Source organism: Cotesia glomerata, linkage group LG5, assembly GCF_020080835.1.
Source record: "Cotesia glomerata isolate CgM1 linkage group LG5, MPM_Cglom_v2.3, whole genome shotgun sequence".
NCBI classification, from domain to species: Eukaryota; Metazoa; Arthropoda; class Insecta; order Hymenoptera; family Braconidae; genus Cotesia; species Cotesia glomerata.
In genome coordinates, this window is record NC_058162.1 from 16,572,675 (window position 1) to 16,589,169 (window position 16,495).

Sequence of the window (16,495 nt, forward strand, 5' to 3'; positions counted from 1 at the left end):
ACGACTCAACTTCAAACAGCAGGTGGAACATGTCAGTGCCAAAGCGTCAGTAGTGAGGGCTAGTCTCGCACGGCTGATGCCTAACATCGGAGGCCCAATGCAGAGCAGGAGGCTACTATTGTCATCAGTAGTCACATCAGTGCTCACTTACGGAATATCCATTTGGGCTGATGCACTGGAAACCCAAGAATCATGGAGAAAAGCTGGACCAATATACCGACTGAGTGCCCTACGAGTAGCTAGTGCCTTCCGCACTATATCAGAAGAAGCAGTGTGCGTCATTGCTGGAACCCTACCTCTTAGAGTTCTAGCAGAGGAAAGACGGGCCCTTTACCAACGAAAAAGGTCAACTGCACTGAGCCCGGAAGAATTTAGAATTGAAGAACGGCAGAAGAGCATAGGCCGATGGCAACTACAATGGGATGCTGCAGAGAAGGGTAGGTGGACGCACCGTCTCATACCTCGGGTCGACATTTGGCTTAACCGGAATCACGGTGAGGTCAATTACTATCTTACGCAGATGTTGTCGGGACATGGGTGTTTTCGAGAGTATCTACACCGCTTTAAGCACGATGACTCTTCGGAGTGCCCGTCCTGCCCAGGAGCTGCTGACGACGCGGAGCACGTCTTCTTTGTATGTCCTCGTTTCGATCCACAGCGTGAAGAACTGGAGAGGATCCTGAACCAGAGAATGCAACCAGATTCACTAGTAGAAGCAATGTTGTCATCAGAAGCTGCCTGGAACGCTACCAACACGTTTGCAACAGAAGTCCTTAAAGACTTGCATTCCACCGAAAGAAAAAGAGCAAATAGCAGAAGATAGAAGGAAGATAGTTAACACTTTAGCCACCAGAAGGAAGAGCAGTAGCTAGATCCTCCCTTCACGAAGTAATGCCTGACGGCGGTTTCCATGAGGGATTAGAGGAAAGAAGGAAAAGGGGTTTAGGGTTTAATGAGTAGGGGCGTTAGCGTCGAGTTTTAGTATGACGCTGCGTCGAGTCTTCACATATCCAGGCCAAACAGCTATGCCTAGAATCCGTAAAAAGGATTCCCCCCCTACAAAAAAAAAAAAAAAAAAAAAAAAAAACATACATACATACATACATACATACAGACATAGGGACATCCTCACGGGAATAGTCAGGGAAGCTTCCTAGGACCTCAAAACGTCGAGATCTGATGAAAACTTGATTTTCGAAAAACGGGGTAAAACCAATAACTTCTCGATTTTTGAAAATTTTCAATTTTCTTAGCGGGAAGTTAACAATTAGGAAAACCGTTGACCCTAAAAGCCATCCCTGCAACTTCCCGCTAATTCCGTTAATACCTGGCCGCTTTTTTTGAGCTCTTCGAGCTCAAAAATAAAATCTGTGTGTTCTTTTGAGCTCTCCGAGCTCAAAAAGATACCTTTTCCATGCTTTTGAGCTCTGTGAGCTCAAAAGTCTGATAGAAGTTTCATAGAACACTATATTTTCAAACCGCAATAACTTTTGAATGAACGAACCAATTTTTATGCGGTTGTCGGCATTCTACGAAGTTTTTTAAGCCTCATAAAGAATTTCTAAGTTTTAATTGGTCAAACTAGAAATTTCGGAGTATCTTATCAGCTAGAAGAAAATCTTATCAGCTAGAAATCTTAAAGAATTCGGCAAAAAATATAAAACCTTTGATCAAGAGTATTAATCGATTCCAAAAATTAATTATCTTTTTACCTTAAAAAACAACGCCATTTTTGCAATTACTGAATACAGATATTTTCTAATTTCACTACTTTTGTTTTAGGCACACTCACCCACTCGGTTTCATGGTATTATTTATTTAATAAGAAAAGTTGAAAATTTGTTATCTGACAGTATATGTAGAATTCATCTGTCAACTCTACAAATTCAAGGGGGTTTTCTGGTTTGACGCCCTGATTTTTGAGCATTTTTTTAGGATTTTTTTATAAAGACCAATGAGGAGATAGAACTTTAAACTTTTTACTATTTATTTATACATATTTCAAGAGTGTATAGTTAAATTTTTAGCCATGAGTGGAACCACAGTAGAATCACCACCAAATCACGATGGATCCACGATGAATCCACAACAAAACCACAAATTAACTTACGGTTGAATCACAGTAAAACCACTGTGGAACCACGGCAGAGTCACGAAAATCCCACTATAAAACCGTAGGTGGAACCATGATGGAACCACAATAGATTCACAGTTAATCCACTGTAAGACCGCTGTTGAACCACGGTGGAATCGCAATGGCAAAATGGCACAAAATCCACAATGGATCCACCGTAGTTCCATCGTGGCTCCACAGTAAGTCCACTACTACCGTGGTTCCATCGTGGATCCACCGTGGTTCCATCGTGGATCCACCGTGGTTGCTAAACTGCGAGGGTATAACATTATTTGGAGGGTGACTAGTAATAAACATATCTTCTAATTTTATAAAATCTAATGTTATCAATCGTTCTCCATGTTCTTCTATTATTTCGGCGCTTTTATCAATGTCGTATTCTTTAAGAATTAATTTTTTTTTTAATTTTAACATTGTCTGAAGATTCAAAGGCATTCAAGCGATTGACTATCTGTGGTGAAGGCTTTGCTACTGACTGGACTAATTTTTAAAATTTTACAATTTAATTTTCACCCCAGAATGCTGACAAATCATCGAGGGGAACTTGGAAACGTCGTACGTCATCTGCTCTATGGACAAGGTTATGATAATTCATGACTTGACTGGCGTCACCGTATAAAACGGGCATTAATTGAAAAAATCTTTTAAGTAATTCATCAGCACAGTTTACGTAAATAGTTGCTAGCTCCTGACTACATAGAATACGACAAGCTACATGAAGTACTAAGAAGTGTTTGTATTTATCAGGATCTAATACGAATTTTAGAATTATCGGTCCTATATATAATAAAATGAATCGATATTGTATTGATTTCCAATGAGACACCTCATTCAAATCATAAATTTTTCGCTGAAACTCTTGTGGCACATATTCAGATATGGAACTTAAAAGTTCTTTCAATTTTTTACGTTTTTTTTTGTTTAAGTCTGCATAGACTACCTTGTTCTGTAGACTTTACAAGTAATGACTTCATTACACCAAGATATAGTAAGTGCATGGAGTTTAAAATTACATCATTTATTGGATTAAAATCTGGAATTCGTGTAAATGGAGATGAAATGTTTTCTTGATGATGTTCCGCTTGTGTTTTGTTCCTAAAAGATTCTTTCGTACGTTTTTCACAAGTTACTTCAAGATACACACGTTTTCTTCCTTCAGTAACACCTTTTGTTGTACATCGTTCGCACCCATAGTAAGCAGTTGGACCTCTTGTGCATTTCAAGTACGCACGAGCTTGTCCATCTGCTACTAATGCGATTATTTCAAAAGAATATGTTTCTTGATTAATGTTTACACCATTAACTGTAAGTGTATTAACTTCTTTTACGAAATCACTAAGAATGTCATCAACATTATTAAGTTTAGCTTCACCATAAAATAATCCAGCCAAGAATGGGGAGCATTCATAATTATGATTGTCATCATAAAGCTTGACAACAATAGCCCTGGCGGTTTTGTGGTCACGGTGAAAATACTATGGAAAGTCGGTAGTTCCCTCTATGGTCAACAGTGAGAACTTAGTATTACAGTAGTAATTTCACGGTGAAACATTGGTGACTTTGTTTCATTTCACTACTGTTAAAATATGGTATATATCAGATTATTAGACCTTGGTAAAATGGTTCAAATGACATTTTTATATGGCAACTATGGAGTGAAACCATAGTAAAAAGTTTATAAATGTATAGTTATTTGACAGTCAAAGCACTGTTGTTACACAGTAAAATAGGAGTGAATCCAAAGTCGTTTCACCGTCGTTTCACTGTCGTTTCACCGTCGTTTTGCTGTCGACTTACCGTCGTTTCACGTTCCTTCCTTTGTCGAATAACGCTCCTTTGACCGCCTTTGTATAACCTACTCATAAAAAATCCCATTTGAAAATGCTAAAATTCTCCAAAATGAAAAATTTAGTATTTTTAGGACAATAATAATTTTAAGTAGTATTTACGGATTTTTTTTTAACTTATTAATTACTAACTCATTGATACACTACTAAGCATGTACAACCCGGCGTGAGTTATGAGCACTGATGTTCACTGAAAATTAAATTTCAGCTCACACCGGGACTCGAACCCACGCCTCACCAGTCTCAAGTAAGCATGACGAGCGTTGTACCGCTTAGCCATGGGACTGTCTACTAAATGGTAGTGAGTTTGAATCAATATTTTTAAACAGGGACAGGCAGTTTTTAATTAAAAGTTGATGAAATTTTCTTTTATATTTATACCATTATAATTAAGGACATTTTTCATGGTATCTTGAAATATCCTGATTCTGTAAAAAAACATATAATTAAAATTTTTTATTTCATAAGCTTTCCTTCATTTGTGTTTGTCATATAAATATTGATGTGATTATTAAATTTATTAACTGTCCAATAGTGTCAAAAAATAAATATTTTTTTCCTCACTCTGTAAGTTATTATGTTGTTTCAGCTTTTAACGCTGACATTTTTTAAATATATTTCTGAACAGTTATTTGAAATAAACTGTGGCCTTGCATTGATGATATACATGGATTCTTTTGAATTTATTATCACCGTGATAAGTGACGTGTTATTTTTTTTAATCGAGCGAAAAAATATTAATTTGTAAATAAAATTTTTTAAAGCGTTTATTTAAAAAATTTTTTTATTCTGAAAATTAAGTACAAATAACTAAATTTAATGTGAAATATCAATAGAGTTCAGCACTCTACACTGTTTATAAAATAATAATTGAACAGCATTTACATCATTTGTCCGGAAGAAAACGAACGAGTATATACGGTGAAAAGAAGTTGATTTTACTGTGAGTTGACGGTCGAACGATCGTCGAACCATAGTAGGTCGACAGTGATATCACTATGAGTTTATGAGGTGTTCACTTTGAAAAAATCATTTTTTCGCAGTAGAAGCACGCCATACTGACAACAGAAATGCTAAAGTTCCACGAATTAGGAACGGTCTTTTCACCATAGAACTGCTGATAAGTCAACATTTATTTACCATCCGTAGTTAGTGACGCAACAGAACGAATATACTGTTTTTCGACAGTGATTTCACCGTACTACAACCCTAACTAGATAGTGAAATAGCCGTCACGTGAAACGACCGTGAATCGACCATCTTTTCACTATGGAGTCACCGCGGATTTACCGTAAGCATGAAACCGCCAGGGGGTCAAAGCTGAATAATCCAAACTTTCGTTATTTTCAAGCACAATTAGTGGTTGAACGTCAAAGTTACCATATGACGAGTTTATTGTTTCAGTAATAGAACCACCATATGAAATGTTGATTCCATTACTGTTTAAGCCATCTGAAATAAAACATTTTAAAAATTTAGTATAACTTATTTTATATCATAATATAGATTAAAGAAAATAAATGATATCTACTAGAAGATATCTATTAATAATGATAATAATATACGTTAAATAAAATAAACTTAATTATCAATGCTTGACATTCACTGCTCTCAGTGTTATAATTATGAACGTTTGTTGTTACATTTATAACACTAGGATAATCATCCATTTCGGTACTTTCCCATTCTGTATCAGAATTATGTTTCTGCATGTAACGTTTTTTTTTATTTTATAAAAAGAATTGGAATAAATTTTCCTTTTCGGAGCCATAATAACATTTAACGCTATATATTATGCAGGTTATGCGTACTACACTTACGCCACCTACGTATATTTCATAAACTGTGAACACTTTAATACACGCACATAAAGACATAAAATGTAGTATATTCAGAGTTTTATATAATTTATTTGTGTAATTAAAAAAAAAAACTTATTAATTAAATTTATTAATTTATAAGTATTTTTATTTTATTATTAAAAATCTCCTGTTAAAAAATTTTTCTATCATAACATATCGCATACATTTTATTTTAACTGATTCAAATATTTATCAAAATTTTCAACTACCCAGGTAGGAACTACCACTACTAGCAATATTGGCCGAGTCTTGGGCCAATTGTTATTTGCCATGCCTGGGATAGAGGCCATTGGGCCAAGACTATCTTCACAGTAAAATTAATTGAACAAATATTATTTTTTACTTTACTGGAAAATGATATCAAATGTGCAAACTAATATGTTTAGTGACGTAGAGGTAAATATTCGTCTGGTGATAAATTCCCAAGGCTTGATTAAAAAATATCAAACTATTGGACTAAGCCGCGGGCCAGGCCTCGGCCAGTAGTGACATCTCAAGGCTTGATTCCAAAATATCGAACCATTGGGCCAAGCCATGGGCCAGGCTTAAGCCAGTAGTGCACCCCAAGGCTCAGCTTGAAAATGTCGAACCATTGGGCCAAGCCTCGGATCAGGCCTCAGCCAGTCGTGATTTCCCAAGGCTTGGTTCGAAAATATTGAATCATTGGGCCAAGTCTCGGGCCAGACCTGGGCCACTGGTAACTTACCAAGGCTTGGCAAAGTAACAAACGGTCCAAGGCTGGGCCATTTGTCAGCATTGGCAAACCCTACCTGGGGTATGGCGTTCTCGCCCATACTGGTATAGTGGTATCTACCATCCATTTCTCTCCGTGTAGGACCTCGAAACCTGGAGATCATTAGATCTCGATGGGTACTTGATGTTCGATGAATTATGTGAAACCAATAACTTGATTTTGATAGTGGGAAGTTAATAGTAAAAGTGGTTAACGAGTAAAACTTGGATAGCACTCAACTATCAAACGTCGTATGTTCTGAGATGTTACTGAGACAAGTATAATCTAAATAGTACTCCGTATTTAATTCCTCTAAAAGAGTCTGGTTGTTTTATTAATTTCTTAAAAAGTAAATTATATGGCGAATTAAGCTTGGTAACTACTCCATCTTTGCATAATTTATCTACTAGCCCATCCATTTCTTCATTGTATACAAGCGAGGACCTACATTGCCGAACAAGCACTGGTATATTAGCTATTGTATGAATATAGTGGATGATTATAATCCAAATGAAAAAAGGGTTTCCAGGTAGCTGATGCAGGTACGGGTACTCTTTTACTAGCTCGATTATTTGAATTATATTTTCTATGCTATGTCTCTGTTATGTCTCTATTATCTTTTAGGACTTTGTGGTCTGACTCTGACGACAAAGAGTATTCTAAGGAATCTCCAGTTTCACAGGAAAGTATTTCTTGTAACGGTATCCCGAGTAGAAATTCACGTTCGGTGGTGGTTCGGTCCGTATAAAGCATGCCAAATTTCAAACTCACGCCAAATTAGGAAGCCAAAATTGGCCCACATCACTAAAGTGACGCAGTCACGAGTTGCTGCCTAAATTGGCTTCCGACTTAAGTGGTGGTTTGGAAGCCTAACTTGTTGATGATGTAAGAGACTAAAAGTTACCTAAAGTTGATAAGTCCCCGGGCATCGATTAATGATCGACGCAGCACTGGCACGTCTCGATCTTCGAGACTCGATAGAGAGTAGAGAAAGGTACTGTTGGGCTAGTACGTGTTAGTGGAGCGAAAGACTCGGGAGAAGAGGTGTAACCACTGGATAGCTGAGACGCAGAAATATATCTAAAGGTAATTATCAATTCGCACGCTTCTAAATTATGGAACGGAGTGATATTATTATATTTTGCTCATGTTACTATAAAATATGTGATTACTGATGCGTTCTGAATATTTAGGAAAATAATTTGGAAAACCTGAAGGTGTGGAACTGGTCCCCGGAATAAACATTGAGGAGAACAACGAGGGAGTTAGAAAAGGACAACCATAATTCGGCTCGAGGAATTTAGAAAACGAAATCGTTGCCAAAGGTACCAGGTTTATATTCCGAGGGTGGAAAATAGACTGCAGTTTTTACCAAGTCTATTTTTCCTCTTCTAAATTAATTTAAAACATAATTATTATTTATTAGGTAATGTTGAATAATTTTATTGGGTGGATACCCGAAAATCATTCAATTGACCTTGTGGTAACGAAATATTTTTCTGAGAATTTTATTTATTAAAATCTTATTTTATTTAACATCGATTAAATTATTTTGAATGGATTAATCCAGGAAAGATTTATACATAATTAATTTTATAAATTAAAATAATTATTTTAAAATATTATTATAAAGTTCAGTTGAGAATTTATACAGTGTTGAAGGTCACTGCTAGTAATATATACAAAGTCAAAACAAAATTAACTAATAAATATCTAAGCATTTTTATTCTCGGAAACGAATTTTGAATATCGAATTTTACCACTTTGAATTTTATTTTACGGATTATTATAAAAATTGATTTAATCAATGGAAAAGTAATTTATTAAAATTAATTGATTTTTTAACTCCCCTATTAAGGGGAAAAATTATCAGACCTGATCAGACATGGTCAGGTCTAAGAGCTCATTGTTACTTCTAATTAATTATTTTGCTTAATTTTATGGATATAGTACTTGATAGAGTCATACGCAATTCTCTATAATGAATTAAAATACGAAAAAAAAATTAGGAAAACGGTTGACCCTAAAGGCCATCCCTGCAACTTCCCGCTAATTCCATACTTAAGCGTTAAAAATTGCACTAATTACGTTATTGAGCTCTTTTAACTCAAAAAAAATAATTTTCGTATCATTTTGAACTCTCTGAGCTCAAAAGTCTGGTAGAAGTTTAATAAAACACTATTTTTTGAATTTTCAAACTGCAATAACTTTTGAATGAATGAACCGATTTTCACGTGGTTGGCGGCGGTCGATGTAGTTTTTGGAGTTCTATAAAAAATTTGAAACAGAAAAATTGATCTGATGAAACATTTCGGAGTTATTACAAAAAAAACACTTTTTTCGATTTTTTTCGACAACGATATCTCACAAACGCATCAACCGACTCTAACGCACTTGGTGGCGATCGATGTGGATTTTCAAGGTTAAGAGCTGATTAGTTTTTGAGGTTGATCGGTTCAGCCAATTCAGAGATATTTTGAAAGAATGAAAAAAAAAACAACTTTTTCACTTTTTTTGCAATTTCTTGAAATCTACCGGTCCGAATTGGTTCAAACCTACAGAAAAACTAAGTTTGGCGAAGCTCTTTCGAATGACACCAACTGCGATCAAATCGGCCAAGCCATTCAAAAGTTATAAGAGGTTTACACACACACACACACACACACACACACACACACACACACACACACACACACACACACACACACACACACACACACACACACACACATACAGACATACTCGGGGCAGAAGAGATACTGCTACCGGGCGCGTCTCCCCGAGCGGATGGGAGAACGCTCGCTGTCCTTGGATGACACTTAATCTCTTAGTTGATGAGGTACAGCGGGTAGGAGCCAAGCAAAATAACCAAACAAAATAAGCTCCCGTGGACAAAACTCCCCTTTAATGGGTTGGTCACACTAACTGACCTAGCAAGACGATTGGTTCCTGCTGTAACTCACTGGGAGTGTCCGGAACCTGTATCGTAGTTTCCGACGATGCAGGCCATGGCTGATGTGAGCTTGCTCTGCCGAGGTGAAAGTTGCAGCAGTGGATCAGGAGCCAGCCACTTCGGGCCTTGATCAGGAAGTACGCAGTGAGTGTTAGAGATCGGAATCTTCACCGCTCCGAGCGAGTCTAGTCCGTCCGTGTATTCCGGGACTGGCTAAGTGTCGGCTAGGCCTCAGGGAACTGGGGTAGGAGTACTATCTCCGAGGGTACACCCGTTCCTAGTTATGGCAACCCGCTCCACTCCGTACGATGCGCTGGTAAATCAAAAAAGTATGAGTACGTTACAGGAAACAAACATGAATAGAAACGGGCTTCATGCTCAACAAGCAGCGATTGAAGCAAGCGCTGACATGAAGAGAACGCAAGCGTTGGAGCGCCTTGGGAAGCTGACCATTGAGCTGCAAGAGTTTGTCCAAACTAAGGTCAATATCCACAAGGAGATAAAGACCAAGACAACCGGTGTAGTCAATGCTCTTGGAAGATTCAAGAAACTGGACGAAGAATGGCGCTCATCATTACACCGCACCCCTTGTGCTACATCGGAGAGAAACAGTCAAGTGGTTGTTGAAGAAGCGATGGACACTGGAGCCGAAGGTGACGGAGAATCAGTCGCTGAAGAAGAAAGTGAAACTATCACAACGGCAGAGACTGAATCCTTTGACCAAGACGGCCGCATCCTGAGGAAGTTGAAAAGAAGAATTCGTTCTCCCGAAGGCGGAGCTTTTCATACTCCCAAGAAGCTGAAAGACGTTGGACCTGGTCATCCCATCAAGAAGCAGGAAGTGGTTAAGGATCTTCCACAAAACTCTTGTGAACAGAACAAGAAGCCAGGCTGGGAAAAGGTGCAGTTCAGAAAGGACAAGAAGAAGGAGCGCAAGAAACTGCTCCCAGAAAAACCTCTGGTGCCTCCACCGAAGCCGAACCAGAAGCCAAGAAGAACAGCAACGAGACCGGAGGCACTTATTATCCGTCCAGCGAACAAAGATAAGTATTCTGAAATACTTACACGGATCAAGGCGGACGTTCGCCCAGATCAGGTCCGCAACACAGTCGAGAAGATACGCAGGACCGCGACAGGGAACATTCTCATCACGCTGTCGAAAGGCAGTAGTGATAGAGGTAAAGACCTGCAGAAGACTATCGCGGGAATACTTAAGGAGGACGCAAATGTCATTAGTACAGGACCTGAAGAAGACCTGGAAATTCGCGATATTGATGATACTACAACTAAAGATGACATTCTAACAGCTTTACAAGAGGCAGCTGGAAACGATTGTGGTATAACAGTAGAGGCCATTAAAATTCGTAAGGTCTTACGTAGCAGAACACAAATTGCGTCGGTGACTCTGGCAGCAACGGTAGCGCAGAAAGTGGTAGGAGAACACGGTAAGATTAGGATCGGCTGGACCAATTGTCGTATTAGAACAGTACTAAGACCAGTCCGATGTTATAAATGCTGGCATTTTGGACACCGTGCGGTTCAGTGCACAAGTAAAGTCGACCGCTCCAAACTTTGCATTAAATGTGGAGAAGAGGGACACAAAATCGCCGAATGTAATAAGCCTGCTAAATGCGCACTGTGTGCGGATCAATCCGGTACAGAGAATAACGCCCATCATGCCGGCACAAGCAGATGCCCAGTATACCAAGAGGCACTCAAGAAGATAACTGATAAACGAAAATGAGAATACTGCAGCTAAACATCAATCACTGTGAAGCGGCACATGATTTGCTCATGCAGACAGTACGTGAACAGAAGCTTGACCTTGTGCTTATATCGGAACCGTATAAACACCTCGGCGGCCAACCATGGGAAACTGACTGCACCAAAAAAGCTGTCATATGGTCCTGTCGCAAGCTCCCCTTCCAGAGTGTCGTTAACAATGGCAGCGCCGGCTTTGTAGCAGCATCGGTAGATGGCATCCGCTTTTACAGCTGCTACACACCACCTAGCCTCACTATTGTTGTATTCATGGACTTTCTGGATCGACTGACGGAGGACGCGAAGCAGTACTACCCAGTGGCAATAGCTGGAGACTTCAACGCCTGGGCAGTGGAATGGGGCAGCAAACACACCAACGCTCGAGGTAAAGAACTACTGGAAGCTTTTTTCTACGTTAGATGTAGTATTGTTAAACAGCGGCGATGCGCCGACGTACACTAAAGGAGACGCAAGTTCTATTGTGGATCTTACTTTTGTCAGCAGCAGCCTCATCAGAGGAAACTACGACTGGAAGGTGATGGAGATCTACACGGCCAGCGATCACAATGCGATTCTCTGGGAAGTATCAAAGGACCAGAATCCTAGAAGACCGGCTAAGAAACTTGACATCGTTGGGTGGAAGGTGAAATCCTTTGACCCAGGTGCTCTAGTAGCTGCCCTAAATAGTGAACCGCTTACTACTGGATCTGCAGAAGAAATGACCAAGGACTTGATGAAGAGAGTGACCCAGGCTTGCGACACCTGCATGCCTCGTAAACGGGGCATGAACCAAAGACCTTCGGTGCACTGGTGGAACGAACACATCAGCTTCCTACGGAAAGAGTGTCTCAAGAAAAGAAGAATATCTCAGCGTGGTTATCGGCGGCCTGACTCAGCGGAACTAGTCGCAGAATACAAGAAAGCTCGTCGAGACTTAAACAAAGCCATCAAGGATAGCAAGAAGAACTGCTGGAAAGAGCTAATCAACGAGGTGGACAAAGACTTGTGGGGCAGACCTTACAAGGTAGTCATGGCAAACTTGAAATACCAGCCAATGCCGTCTCCTACGTGTCCTCAACTCCTACAGAAGATCGTGACTGCACTGTTTCCACGACAGCGCGTTTTCAACTACCTGTTGACACAAGACGAACTGAATGATATCCCACCTGTGACGAAAGAAGAACTGATGGAAGCTTGTAACCGCGTCGGGAATAATAAAGCGCCGGGATTGGACGGAATCCCTAATATTGCCTTGAAAACATCTATTAAAGCAGCGCCAGCGTTATTCCTCGATGTCTACAACATCTGCTTGAAGGAAGGGATTTTTCCTCGGAAGTGGAAACAACAACGGCTGGTACTACTTCCTAAAGGAAAAAGGCCACCGGAAGAACCGTCATCTTATCGTCCACTCTGCATGTTGGATACAGCCGGTAAGATACTCGAACGTATAATCCACCAAAGGATAGAAGCAGTTGTCGATCCACTATTAGCAGACAATCAGTACGGATTTCGAAAAGACGATCAACCCTGGACGCAATCAACCTGGTTGTCGGTATAGCCAAAGACGCAATCGCCGGTACCAGATGGAAGGGTGGAACGAAGAAATATTGTCTGGTGGCAACCCTAGACATCAAAAATGCCTTCAACTCCGCCAACTGGGATCGCATCATGCAAGCTCTTCAAGAGATGAACGTACCAGGATATCTACGAAGGATAGTCGCTAGCTACTTCACGAATAGAGTCCTTAGATATGACACGAAGAATGGTCCAAAGGAGTATGATGTTACTGGAGGCGTCCCGCAGGGTTCTGTTCTCGGTCCACTTCTCTGGAATATCATGTACAACGGATTGCTGAGACTGAAACTACCAAGAAATGTCAAACTGGTAGCGTACGCGGACGACGTAGCCGTAGTAATCGTCGCCAAGCATATTGATGAGATAAATCATATGTTCACGATCACCTTTGAGCGAATTAACCAGTGGATGGACACAGTAAACCTACAACTGGCTAAACAGAAGACCGAGGCTGTACTTATCACTAGCAGAAAAGTGGTGGAAACGATCAATTTAAACGTCGGAGACCAAGAAATCACATCCCAACCATTCATTCGATATCTGGGAGTGATGCTCGATTCCCGACTTAACTTCAAACAACAAGTTGAACACGCGACCGCCAAAGCATCAGCAGTAGTGGCTAACCTAGTACGATTGATGCCCAACATCGGTGGCCCGAAGCAGACAAGGAGGTTATTGCTATCATCAGTAGTTACATCGGTCCTCACGTATGGGATATCCATTTGGTCCGACGCACTTGAGACCCAAGAATCATGGAGGAAAGCATGTCCGGTTTACCGACTGAGCGCGCTAAGAGTAGCCAGCGCCTTCCGAACAATATCAGAGGAAGCAGTGTGCGTCATTTCTGGAACTCTGCCGCTTAGAGTCTTAGCTAAAGAAAGACGGGCCCCTTACCATCGAAAGAGGTCAACTACACTGAGCGCTGAAGAACTAAGAACAGAAGAACGGCAGCACAGCATCTCGCGATGGCAACTTGAGTGGGACGCCGCAGCAAAAGGAAGATGGACACACCGCCTCATACCAAAGATCGACGTTTGGCTGAGCCGAAACCATGGTGAAGTCAACTATTACCTAACGCAGATGTTGTCAGGACATGGGTGCTTTCGAGAGTATCTGCACCGCTTTAAGCACGACGATTCTCCGGAGTGCCCGTCTTGTCCAGGGGTTATTGAGGACGCAAGGCACGTTTTCTTTGTGTGTCCACGTTTCGATCCTCAGCGTGAGGAGTTAGAGAGGATCCTGAACTGGAGAATCCAACCAGAGACAATAGTAGATGCAATGTTGTCGAATCAAACTGCTTGGAACGCTACAAGCACTTTTGCCACAGAAGTGCTTACAGAGCTGCGTTCCATTGAAAGAGAAAGAGCAAATGACAGAAACTAGAAGGAAGGAAAAATAACACCTTAGCCACCAGAAGGAATAGCGGTAGCTGGATCCTCCCCTCACGAAGTAATGCCTGACGGCGGTTTCCATGAGGGATTAGAGGAAAGAAGAAAAGGGGTTTAGGGTTTAGTGGGTAGGGGCGTTAGGGTCGAGTTTTAGTATGACACTGCGTCGAGTCGCCACATATCCAGGCCAAACAACTATGCCTGGAATCCGTAAGAAGGATTCCCCCCCCCTAAGATAAAAAAAAAAAAAAAAAAAAAAACACATACAGACATACGGACATCATCGTAAAAATTGTCAGAAAAGCCTCTTAGGGCTTTAAAACGTCGAGATCTGTTGAAACCTTGATATTTGCAAAACGGGGTAAATCCAATAACTTCCCGATTTTTCGAAAATCATTGATTTTCTTAGTGGGAAGTTAAAAATAATGACACACAACACTAACACCAGCGGTCACCCATCCACCTACTAACCATGCTCAATGCTGCTTAACTTTGGTGATATCCGTGCGCTTTGTAGTTTCCGCCTGCTGTGCTGCTATCTTATGTGACAATAATTCTATGAAGTACATAACGTATCAAATTAGTTTATCATAAATATAATATAAAAATTGATTTTATGATATATTTAGATAGACATAATTTATTTATTTAACCGAATCTCATTATAACATCACATTTATTTAAATAATTAAATAAGTAATGATTTTAATATTAGGCAAGAGCAGAGCAGACCAAAACATCCCATAGAAAATGTAACAAATTTTTAACTTCCCGCTAAGAAAATTGAAAATTTTCAAAAATCGGAAAGTTATTGTTTTCACCCCGTTTTGCAAAAATCGAGTTTTCATCAGATCTCGACGTTTTAAGGTCACAGGAAGCTTCCCTGACTATTCCCGCGATGGTGTCCCTGCAGCTGTGTGTGTGTGTGTGTGTGTGTGTGTGTGTGTGTGTGTGTGTGTCTGGTCGGGGCGGGTATAAAAAAAAAAATAAAAGTTAATAAATTGAAAAAAAATGTTATTTTAAACTTTACTAACAAATGCTCCGGTTAAGAGTGATATGCACAGAATTTGTCACAAATATTTAAACTCATTCTAATTACAGAATTTATTTTTTTAAGTTGATTAAAAATTAGTTTTTAATTAGAATTCGACGGCTAAGAAAGATTAAAATTAAATTATTACAAGTTTGTAGAGTACATGGATCGTTTTATAAACATTGCTTTACTAACTATCAAAATATAAAAAAAAAGCAAATAAAATTCACAAAACTATTATGTTTTATTTTTTAAACTTTTTATATAAATTATTTGTGCAGTATTATTATTAAATAGTTCATTAACAATGATCTAGTTAAAAATTATTTTTATTTTTTTGACATTTTTTGGTTAGTTTATGCGCTGACATGTTACATACAGACGATGTTGTGACTGTTATATATACAGTTGAAACTCGCTGTATAGGCCGGTCGCGCCACGAAAATGTGAAAGAAAGCGAGGTTCTGTGCTGCCAAGCCAGAAAATATGCGTAGCGTGCATGCGTTAGAGCAGGCCATAAAAGTTGCTCTTCCTGGAGTAAATTGCTGCCAGGAAGAGCGTACTTTCGGCTAGGAGAGCAAGAAAAATCTTTTACAATTTTAAACAACAAACTATGAACAGCTGAAAACTGTCGGTATGTTGACACGACTAAACTCACTCACACGCATGTGCAGATCTGCTAACTTTAAACCGCTGATTTAAATTTCAATAATTATCCGTACTCTCTATTTTTATTTTTATATCTCAAAATTATACTATCGTAAATGCAATTTAACCCTTTCGTATCAGTTTCCAAATCAACAGTATTATTCAAACTTATGTGAATCATCTCTAAGATGTTACGTTTAAATCTATTCTTTTCTATATCCAAAATTTTTACATCTTCAAATCGAAACTGGTGACCTGTATCCCGATGATGTAAAGATAGAGCTGTCAAATTATTATTATTATTATTATTATTATTATTATTATTATTATTATTATTATTATTATTATTATAACTATTATTATTAATATTATTCACATTATTTCTACAGCTGTACTCATGCTGATAGAGTTTTTTGCTTAAATACACTGTAAAAAATTTTTTAGACTCGGTGTGGTGTAAATGATTCGGTGTTAAAATTTTTAACATGGACGGTGTGAAAATCACACTAAGTGTAATGTTAAATTTGAACGGTGTGAATCCTAAATTTCACACCACCAAGC